Consider the following 11,988-nt stretch of genomic DNA (forward strand, 5'->3'; position numbering starts at 1 on the left):
TTTGAAGATTCCCGAAATTCACAATTATACGTTAATGATATCAAGTTAATTAGAATGGTCCTCAGAGGGACACGCGGGAGGAGGTTCGAGAGTAAATTAAATGACTCAAAGTACGTACACCAATGTATAGCATATTTATATTATTCGGAGGCTGGAGTGTTAGCGATTTTGTGATTTGTTTTTCGTTTTCTGTTATTAAGATTTCATAAGATTTTGTATGTGAAACTATAAGATAATAAATAATTTGAAGATAGGATTATATTGGTACTAATCCGAGTACCTAGGGTAATGTTGAGCAAAATAATACGCGTCATGTTGCATTGTGTATCTAATTTAGGTAATAGGAAATACCTTATTTTGTAAGTGACAAGTATACAGTAGTAAAGTATAGATCTCTAGTTAGTAAATTTTTGTATGCAAATTTTAACAGCGCCCCGTTGAGCGAATTTGGAACTTAAAAACAGCAGTGTGACCAACGATTATTGAATCTCGTAACTATAGTAACGATTAATATGTGAATTAGAAAATCTTTGACTTTTTTGGCATATATAAATTATTGTTATAAAACTATCAACGTAAATAAACGTTGACTTACTCGATAAGTACAAAATACGATAATGTGTAAATTCTTGCTAAGGAATTCTGGGCTCTTCCTTCATTATAATGAATTTAATAATGTTTAAACCAAATTAGGTAATACAGCAAAAAAGCTTGAAACAAAAACCATTTTTTATTAACACGCTTTAATAACGATCGTAAAAATGTATTCCAATGTAATACGTTTTCATTAAATATTAATCCTCGCTAGCAGTAAGACCGTACCCCGTAGATAATTACAATTAACGCTTCCATTATGTTAGAAACGTCTTTATACCATTTATTTATGAATATACGTAATAAGTGGTTTATTATATTAAATATTTAATTAAATATATGCAGTAATCGTAAAATGCGGCAGCGGTCCGTGTAATTTGTTATTGTGTGATTCCCATGCATTTGTTGGTGGTAGGATATATTTTATATTCGGATAGCGACCACCGTACACAAGGTGTTAAAACCCGCCATAGTAGCTCAAGTGTGTCGCGTTCCGGGATCAGTTTGTGTATATCTGGTTCCAACAGGCCGGCATAATTGTATCGACTGTCGAGGGATCATCTCTCATCAGTCAACACTCTATTGGACCCCACTCCACTTACCATCAGATGCAGTGCGGTCACTTGGCCGTGCACTTATACAAAAAAATGAGCGCACAATTCCTTGTATCACAATACTTGATAATATTTATTGCCCCATTTAGATGGGGGAACAATTCGCCAAATAATTTGGCGAATAAATATAACTATGAATTATAAGTAACATATAACTACTGTCCCGCTGTTGGACACGTGCCTCTTCTACTACTGAGAAGGATTAGGCCTTAAGTCCTCCACGCGATCTAATGCGGATTGGTAGACCTCACACACCCTCAAAAATCACTTTCCACTTTCACAATGTTTTCCACCGTTAAAGCAACGCATATTGCCACTTCTTACCTAAAGAACACGATCCAGCTTGCGACTAAATCTTGTATATGAGAGACTTAATAAAAATTAATAGCGCTTAGTTAATATAATAATTACAGCCCTGTATATATGATATTACAATAGTGGCGCGGGACTTCCCTAAAACTACTGAGAGCAAGAAAATGATTGTAATTAAAATCTTCTCATCAGAATGACAATTTCTTTTCAAATATGAGACCTCTCGCTTCGATTAGCAACATAAATTGTTCTCTATATTTAATATTCAGTCTAATATCAAAATTATTTTTACTTTATTATTCTTAAAGTTGATTTTACTCGATGCAGTATTAGACTTTTCGCTCCATACTAAGTACCTTTTATCTATCTATGCCTCAGGTAATAAGTCACAATATTTTATTCTAAGCGTCGATTCGATTAAATTATCGCGTAAAATTAATTTGGAAATATTGCAAAAATTTCAACTTCGTTATACTAAGCATTCTTGGCGGGTCTTTGTACCCTTTTGAGGGCCTTTGGAGGGCATTTTCTTGTGGAAAATTATACGATGGGGACTTCATTTTTATATGGGGCATGTTTGCCTTTCGGTTTAGCATATTATGTAATTTAGAAGCGATGCGGTATGAAATTTTCGTATTGATTTTGTATGAATTAATTTTTACCATCGTGTAGCATTTATTAGTTTTATTTCTTTCTTGATGGTAAGTGGTTATCTGTAGCAGGTAACAACACTACATAAAACTCTAAATTACACTTTACTACTCTCATATTAAGTATCATAATGCCTAAACACACTGGCTATGGTTTCCAAACCAGGACACATTCAACTATAATTAAAACAACGAGAGCCCATTGCATCGCAAAATCTATTAATTGTATTAACTCCCAGCTCCTATTTGCCTACACGATAAATTTAATTTAATAACTTCACAATATATTTTTACAGTGCGTCCAATCCATTTACATGTCAGAATTAGCCCCAGTTTTAAAACTTTATGGTGGAACCGGAGGCTCATCTGGGATTAATTTAGAACGAAATTTAGGACAAACTAAAACTACGGCTTAGCCTGCCAATCATTCGTGTAAAATCTTTTTTGTAATTAATATTACCGGTGAAGTTACAAAGTATTTAAAATATATCACTCACTGGAGTTTAGTGGATTTTTCATATGATTTTGGTTATATTTTTTATTTGTATTTTTAAGTCTATACTATTGGTTTTGTGTAGTGCCGTCGGTCCTAGAGCCAATGTAGTATATTTTATTATTGATGACTGTATGCCAGAAAAAATCTATGACCTCTTTTCTGGACCTGTTTTAATGTTCTATTTACCAGGAAGTATTAGTGTTCTTAGGCTATAACGAATTTACTAATTCCTAAGTAGGTTAGGAACCTTACTAGGTTCCAAGTTCGAATCTCATGTGGAAACACCTGTGTGCTATGCCACTTACTTCTACAGTAGCAGCTATACCCTGTTAGGTAGTAGTTTCATCAGCTCGCCTACCTTCGAAGGCAGTACAATATATGAAGCGGTAACCATCAAGGGACTAAATCATGACTCATGATAAAATAAGATTCCAATAAAACACAGCTATGCTAATCACATTTCCATTTAGCATTTTCATGGAAAATGTGAATACATTAAAATTAACGAGTGAGTACCCAACCTTTTCGAACCGCTCGCGGTCAGAATAACAAAAATTCATCAAGAACAAACAAAGGCTCTTGAACCAGCCACCCGTGAATTTGAATCTTGGACCCCGCGGTCACGACCCCGCATCCTAACTTTGCGTATGTCTTTTAGTCGGTTTTTCGTAATTAACATAATAGGCCCAAAAACGCAATGAATCTCTATCCTCAAAGGTACAGAATTGTGGTCTAGTGGATGTTAATGAGGTTTATGGATGAGGTATTGTGTTTTCTTATTTACTTTATAAGTGATATGAGGTTACCGTTGACTGCCATGGTGGCGCAGTTGTAATGTGTACGCGATACTACCGCGCTGAGGTCTAGGTTCGAATCCCAGGTCGTGACAAAAATAATTGCGACGGGGTTTTTCCACCTTAAAAATTACTCAGTTTAAGCTTGGAATCAGGAAGTGGACGGGGTGATATCCTCATACCTCGGATGGCACGTTATGCCGTTGGTCATGCGGCAGGTCTCTCTCCGGTCATATCGAGGTAGGTAGAGGCGAAACTAATACCGTTTACCTAGCTTATTTCCAAGTCATCACGTTACTTGAACTGTTGACGCCATATCTTATTTAAAATTTTATTTAATGATTATAGCGCTGGGTTTAAAGTGAATTGTTAAAATTCTCAAGTGAATTATAGAATCGATACTTAAATACGGATAAGAGCCTTTAGAAAAAATACGATTTACCTTCAATTCCAAACCCTCACCAATTTTATTCACAGCTTGACTTGACCCTAGATAGCGCCGGCACTACATACTATAAAGTTTTTTTTTTACAATTGATAGTTGGTTAGTAACTTCCAAAAATATGGTTCTATAATCTGTATACGTCCTACTATACATGCGACCTTGTCACTCCCATCCTATATTGTCCATGACATCTAAACAAGACTTTAGAATTGTTCCAATAGCTGAGTGACCAGTATAAAAAGACCTTTAATCATCTAACAAATAATTATAAAAGCGAATTGAACGGGAGACCAGCCGTCAATAGACGCAGACGCCAGTGGCAGACGGAGGGATACTCGCCTTAGAACAATTGCAATTAAGTTGTATTCAAAGTTGTTACAAGTTTCGGCTCTTATCCTCGTCAGACAAGAGAAAACAAGAATATAGAGTAGGTTAATTAAATGAAAAATAATTATAGCCTATAGATCTAGACTGCCTCGGTGGCGTAGTTGTACTGCACGCGCGGTACGACAGCGCTCTGACGTCCTGGGTTCGAATTCCGGGTCGGGCAAAGTGATATTTGGGTTTTTCTGTTCAGTATCAGCCCGGAGTCTGGAATTTGTGCCCGATATGGCGATAGGCTCGCCTCCTATCATATCTAGGGACGTAACACACTTGGCGAAAAGTGGATGCCCTGGCTGCGCCTCTGCATATCTTCGGGGATGCATGCGTGATGTTTGTGTGTGTATAGATCTAGATGATGCAGAATTGACAGCAGAAAGTTCTGGAATGGAGACCAGGGTACGGCAAGCGCAGTGTTGAACGTCCAACGGCAAGGTAGACAGTCGACTAGATAAAAGTCGAAGGAACTCGCTGGACGATCGCTTTTAAGAAGTCGACTTGGTAGGGTAAGGCTATGGACAGCGGTGGTTTTCCTATGACTGTTAACGATGACTATGATGATAATTTACATTATAGTAATTCCCAAGTAGGGCAAACAAACACATAGTATTGTCTCGAAAAAAAAACGTTTTTTTATGAATTATAATTAGCATGGCAATTTGTTGACACAACTGTTGAGTAATGAGCTGTTCCAAAATGTATACAGACTGCGCGACTACTTTTTTTATATTACCATATACAAATCTGTTATGCATATACTATGCTGGTGGTAGAATATATTTTATATCTGCCTGGATAGTGACCACCGTAGGTGTTAAAAACCGCCCTATTGGCCAACGTAAGTGTTTCGGGATTAGCCTGTGTATAATCGATTCCATCAGGCTGGCGTAATTGGTAAACATTTCTTTCTTAATATCACACTCCACTCACCGTCAGGTGCAGTAAGGTCACTTTGTTGTTTTGTTGTGTTCGTAAAAAAAATGAAGTTTTACTACATATAAAATGTACTATCGAAATTAGACTTTTCCAATAGTTCGTCCCGACTCTACTATTTTATTGCGCTCTGTCGCCAAATCGAGTGTTAACAATTATTGCCAGACATTCTGTATTGGGAACAGAAATGTATTTCAATATTTTGTTAATAATATAAAATAATATTAGCTGTATTATATACTGTCTCACTGCTGGGCAATGGGCATGGGCCTCCTCTACTACTGAGAGGTATAAGACCAAAGCCTACCACGCTGATTTAGTGAGGATTGGTAGACTTCACACACCTTCAAAATTCCTATAGAGAACTTCTCACGTTTGCAGGGCTCCTCACGATGTTTTCCTTCATCGTTAAAACAAGCGATATCTCACACATAACTTTACAAAACTCAGAGGTGCCTTGGGTTTTCAACGTGCGGACATTCGTCTCTGCAATCCATTCCACTACCAACTAGGCTATCGCCGCTGTATATATTTCGTTACTAAAATTATAATAGATAACTAGGTTGTTTAAACGACTGCGCTCGTCAATAACTGTATCTAGGATAATAACGTTACAGGCAGAAATTAAAGGGATGAAAATAGTCTTGTTTCGATCCAAGACTTTGTATCTCAAATATCACTCTCAGTAATTTTGCAGTAAATCGTTACTAAGTACACCGGTTTGTCGCTCAAACTTCACTAATTAACATATATAATATTAGTAGCGTTGCTACATTTATATAGAAAATTCAAAAGGAATATTTCGTTTAAACATAATGTATAAAAAATGCAAACATAATTTTTATTTTATATTTTACAAGCAGCTTATAAAGCACCTACATCAAAAATTATTTGAATTCTCTTTATTCTAAATGGCACATATTGTTACTTTATTTACATTTTGTGCCAGTTCTTTTGATCTAGATTTTAGTACTAATTTTAATAGGAATTATAGGAACCTGTGGTCCTGGCCCCATTGTCTTCATTCAAAACATTAAATGTTAGATGTATTTGAAAAAATAGAAGTAATTGAAATAAATTATAACAAGCAAAAATATCGTTAAGTTCATTTTTGTCAAGTCAACGAAACAAAGTTACACTCATAACAGAGATTGTCATTCATACCAGCGCTTTGTAATTAAGCGATGTAACAATTTGAGTGGTTCATTAAAGTTAGATCACAAAGCTCGCAGCGCTTGCATTAAGCGCTTGATTATCATGTGACGATTTGCTTTATTGCACGAATGTTAAAACTTTTAGTGTTCATAACATGCTATTATGCATTTACATATAGATCAAATTCTCTCTCGTATGACGTTTTAAATACTTTTTCAAGGAAATTATTCACTAAGTAAGTAGTTACATCCTACACATATTATTCCTTAATCGTTTTCCTTAAGCTCAGCATATCGTTTAAGGAATTTGTCTGGCATACGATATTATGGCACGTGTGGTCAGTATCACCTATTACATAAGGCATTAGGTGTTAACTATTATATTTGAGAGTTAGTCTTGTTAGCACCAAAAGTTCTTTCTACCGTAAATACAGTATGGAAATTTTACCATTTCTCTTTAAACGACATTGAAGAATTAGCCGTAAAATCAAATCGAAGTATTTATTTAATAAGACACTCCAATGACATATATATTCTACACTCACAAACACATTTGTTATACAATAAGATCTAATGCATGTGTCTATTATAGGTACATACATCATTCACTATCTCACTATTATATACCTACACAAAGTTACAATTTATCCGTGTTAATTATTGTAGAGGAGAAAATTAAATATGAAAATTTGTTAAATAATTAAATCACATAAAATGAGTTGTGAAAAGACATAAAAGGATTAATGCTAGTTAAACTAATTCTATTTTAAATTAAATTCTTACAGTAGTAAAGTATGATAGTCATTCAATACCAAACCTCTTATATTGACAACTAGCGACCCGCCCCGGCTTCGCACGGGTGCAATGCTGATACTAAATACACTACAGAAAAACTGTGAACGTTGTATATAAAAACATAGCGGCCCGCTCTGGCTTCGCACGGGTATAACATAACAAAATAACAGTATTTCTCCACTATTTAATGGATGTTATTAACTATATCTATACTTATAATAAATCTGTAGAGAGGTCAATTCTGTACATAAAATATATTTCCAAAATAACTATCAGGGAGTGATTAGGGATCGATACTGATGCCAAAAATGCAATTAGTAAAATTTTTGTCTGTCTGTCTGTCTGTCTTTCTGTCTGTCTGTCTGTCTGTCTTTCTGTGTGTCTGTCTGTCTGTCTGCCTGTCTGTCTGTCTGTCTGTCTGTCTGTCTGTCTGTCTGTATAACCGTTATAGAAACAAAAACTACTCGACGGATTTTAACGAAACTTGGTATAATCATTTGTCATACTCCTGTGCTGGTTATAGTATACTTTTCATCACGCTACAATTAATAGGAGCAGAGCAGTGAAGGGAAATGTTGGGAAAACGGGAGAAGTTACTCCATTTTTTAAGCTTCCGTCGCGTGTGCAACCTTAATGGTTAAAGCTACGTAGATATTATGTATGACGGAAATGTTCTCCTTAAAATTATGTATAATATATCTCACGACAGCATATGTCTATCTTTTATGGTTGACTCACAATAACACGTGTAACTCCCGATAGCTTAGCAGTTCGAAGCTTTCTCATTATATTTGACTACTCTTACGTTTATAACACTCTCAGTCATCCCTAATTAAAAAGTTAACATTATTAAATTTTCCTTAAAAAGATTCATAGAAATCGGTATAGAAACACCAAAGTTATACATGAAATACGCTAATAATAAGCCATCACGCGTGAATACTGAATCATGCTATAAGCTTCCTTCGATTTCACCAGGATCCCATCATCAGACCCTGACAGGACAATCGGACCACCTGCATACCACCATACTTAAAAACATCCCGACAAATTGAGCACCTCCTCCATTTTTGAAGTCCGAAATCCACGCGGGCGAAGCTGCGAGCGGAAGCTAGTTATACATATAAACCTTCCTCTTGAATCACTCTATCTATTAAAAACCGCATCAAAATCCGCTGCGTAGTTTTAAAGATTTAAGCATACATAGGGACAGAGAAAGCCACTTTGTTTTATACTATGTAGTGATGTAGTGCAAAGTTCAGCTTTACAGTTTCCAAACAGCGACGCATTCTTCATTCCGATAAAAACAGAACAATCTGACAAAGAACAATTTCCCGAGGGTACATACGTAGTCCTGTCATCCCTGTTTGGCGTGGCGTCTATCACGTGCTATTTAAAGCGGGCCCCGTCAGGTGGAACATCAAAGGGCCTAGCTAGTGGGCCGTGAAGCTTAGCGGGTCGGCGCGTTCAGCGGACAAGCCCAAACTTGAATATTAAGACAACCTGTTCGAATCCCGGTTGATTGATTATTTTAATGAGATGATTATGCTATGGTGTTGTTGAGATACTATCATGTTTTTTCTGTCGTTAAGTATTAACTTTATTGTTAAGTAAATAAGTAGTTCCGTTCAGTGCATGCACGCCTGAAGTTAATGCCTTAAACACGTATTTTATTTGAATGATTTATTTAGATAGTTTAATTTAATTATCGTTTTCTTCGGTCACACTATACTCACACTAATGAAGTAATGATTACATATTGGTAATCAGTTTCTCAGCTTTATTCTTATTTTATCTAAGCCTAGAAGTTATTTAGGAGTAGAGCAGAGAAACAGGCTACTTAAAAGTAATTATGCTAAAAAGTAGTAATTAAATATAAAAATTAATATTTGATTGTTTCTGATCTTTGATGAACTGTATCTCTATTCATGTTTTAATCATTATTAAGAATTCCTTCATTCAGGAAACAATTCTCCATCGACAAAGACAACAATCCAAAAACTCATCACCAAACACACAAAAAGACACGCCAACTGAACACCGCTTCATACGAAACAATAGAAACAAAACACTGGATATAAACGGAGGATTTGACGCTCCACTCTGAATGCTGGAGATAGGACTCAGTTTAAATAAAACTCAGGATCAAAGGAAAGTAAACACAGAATAAATAATGGGTGCTGTTTGGCAAATTTGGGAAAACGGAAATATCAGTATTACAATTATTTGATCTGGAAAGTTTTAGGAATATTGATTCTAGAATTAAGGGGATACAAGAGTAAGTGTTTACGGATTTAGAGATTTTAGAAATATTGATTCTCGAATTTAGAGGATACAAGATAGTGTTTACGGATTTAGAGGTAGCATTAATTGGAGCGGAAATTTTCAGAGATAGAATATATCGTGATTTTGACACGTGAATTTATTGGAACTAGTGGTCGTCCAGTGGTGAAAATTCGACAGTCGAATTCAATATATTACTTGTAACACATATTACACATACATTTGATCTTCCTGCACGCTTCTATATCAACTTTAATTATGCCAAATCCGACACTCGTTCGTCGGCCAATATGCTTAAAAATGGGTACAAAATTTATTCTCGTCGTAACTAATTTTGAAAAGAGCTATACCAGAGTTTGTTGCTCATTCTTCTCTGGTGAAAACTGCTTTCCGAACTGGTGGTAGACTAATTGACGCAATCTAAATAATGTATAACTTTTTATAGGATCAAATAAATTATTCCATTTTATTTCGATTTTGCGTATGATGTTGATTTTTCTGGCATATGTACTAGCAAGAACAACAAACTTTAACCCTGCCAGTTCTCGCCTGCAATTATTTGCTGTCTTATAAGATATTTCACTTTAATAATAATTATTGAATAAATAAAATTATCGAAACTAAAATTCAAACCTTGTCAACAAACCATTCCAAAGTCCAATTGAGTTTTAACTCAATCTAGAACTATTCACTTAAACAATTAATGTTGATTCGATTATTCGATGGACCCGTTGAGACAATCGTCCTGAGGGTGCTAGCTATTATCAGGATATCGGCCCATCTAAATAGATGTGATGGTTAGGGCGGACAACTGTCTGCTCGAAACCGAAAATTGAGTGTTAGTTTTGTGTTTATTGTGGGATTTGTAGAACGAAACCGAAAATTGAGTGGGTTTTATTTACTGTAAAATTTGTAATACTATTTTTTCTAATAAAGATTTTCGTACTGGCTGTCAGCGCAGATTAAGTCATTTACTTTAATAAAAATCGATTGACAATAATTTTAAATTGAACACAACTCAAGACTTTTTAATATTTTATTAATAACATTACGCTACTCTACCGTTCTATAATTAGAAAGAATAAACTTGAACTGCTCTGCATTACTATCAATTGCAACTGGCAATGTGATAAAAAAAATTTGAAAACAAAATATTGCTTTCATTGCTCTATTGATCTTCAACTTATCAAAATTCAAAATATTATGATAAGATGTTTTATCAGAAGGTGGGCAGTAATTTCGGCAGCGCTACCAATCGTCAGGATGGCCGAGCGGTCTAAGGCGCCAGACTCAAGGTTTCCTTACCTATCTAATAGGTCGAGTTGTTCTGGTCCTCTCTGAGGGCGTGGGTTCGAATCCCACTTCTGACAAAACTTTTGGTTTTTTATTTTGGGATATTATTAATATCTTTATTTTGATAAATTATATTATTTTTATGCAATATTTATAATAGCTATGATAAAAAAAAAAAATTAAAATTAATTATCTTCTCTATTAATTTTACTCTCGGCATTTTATTTGTATTACTTACCATATATTTTTATTCTTGATATTTTTATAGCCTACATACTTATGGAAGTTCCTTTACATTAAGAGTGAAAAACATCAAAATCTGTTTAGCCGTGGTTTTAAATAGTCATGATGACGGCTGCTTATTTATATAGAAGATACCATATTGGCGTCAACTATTTACCAAACAAAGTTAACGACACAATGTACCAAAAATAGCAAAAATGACTCGTTAACACCAATTAAAATATTATCTTTTCATCACATAATGAAACGAGATAAAATGGCATTTAGAATAGTCCATAACGGCATAAAGCCGTGTTCTGACATGGTTAATACCGGCATACACGTCAACAGGCTTACCTTTAATGCCGAATAAAAACCGGATCAATTTGATACTCGCTTAAGAACTGGAGTTCAGCGAGTTAATTAAAAATGTATTGATTTTGAGCGATGTAAGCGCGAGTATTTGATGTTGGTACGTCGTAGCTGTAGAGTGAATGGAAATAAAGATCATAGGTTCGATACACTATCCATTCAAATCTATTAAGCAGTTTTTGCTTCTAACAAACTTCTTGACTAATTCACTAACTTTCGCAAATACTTAAATTAATACTAAAAATGAAAATACAATACAATTGATAATGAGACTTTTATTTTTTAACTTGTCAATTAATGATGTAGGAGATATGAAAACCCCATTACTAAAACGGAATTAAGCGCGAACTATAAAGTGAGAATAGTTGGACCTCCGCAGAACCAAACAATTCACGAAGCGATGATCTGGTACACGAGCCGGGATAGTTTGCTACTACTTTTATCTACTCCAATGTAAGGTCAACACCATTTTGTTTATGCTGAATAGCAGAGCACAGTTTGCAAAGGTCGTCTGCATAATTATAGTACTGTGACTGGTTATGGCACGTTTTTATGTACAGTTTTATGTTAGATATTAGTTGGTATTATAAGATTTTAAAAATAGATACTTCGAAAATATTATTTAAATTTAGAATTCTAGTGTGCTTAAA

General features: G+C 34.9%; 1 non-coding gene across 1 annotated transcript; it reads left to right on the top strand.

The window, feature by feature from the left end:
• Window positions 1-10,708: 10,708 nt before the first annotated feature.
• Trnal-caa lies at window positions 10,709-10,821 on the top strand. Its single transcript has 2 exons — window positions 10,709-10,746; window positions 10,777-10,821. It is a non-coding gene; the product is annotated as a tRNA-Leu (tRNA).
• Window positions 10,822-11,988: the final 1,167 nt, after the last annotated feature.

Source organism: Manduca sexta, unplaced genomic scaffold (assembly GCF_014839805.1).
Source record: "Manduca sexta isolate Smith_Timp_Sample1 unplaced genomic scaffold, JHU_Msex_v1.0 HiC_scaffold_1674, whole genome shotgun sequence".
In the NCBI taxonomy this organism is placed as follows: domain Eukaryota; kingdom Metazoa; phylum Arthropoda; class Insecta; order Lepidoptera; family Sphingidae; genus Manduca; species Manduca sexta.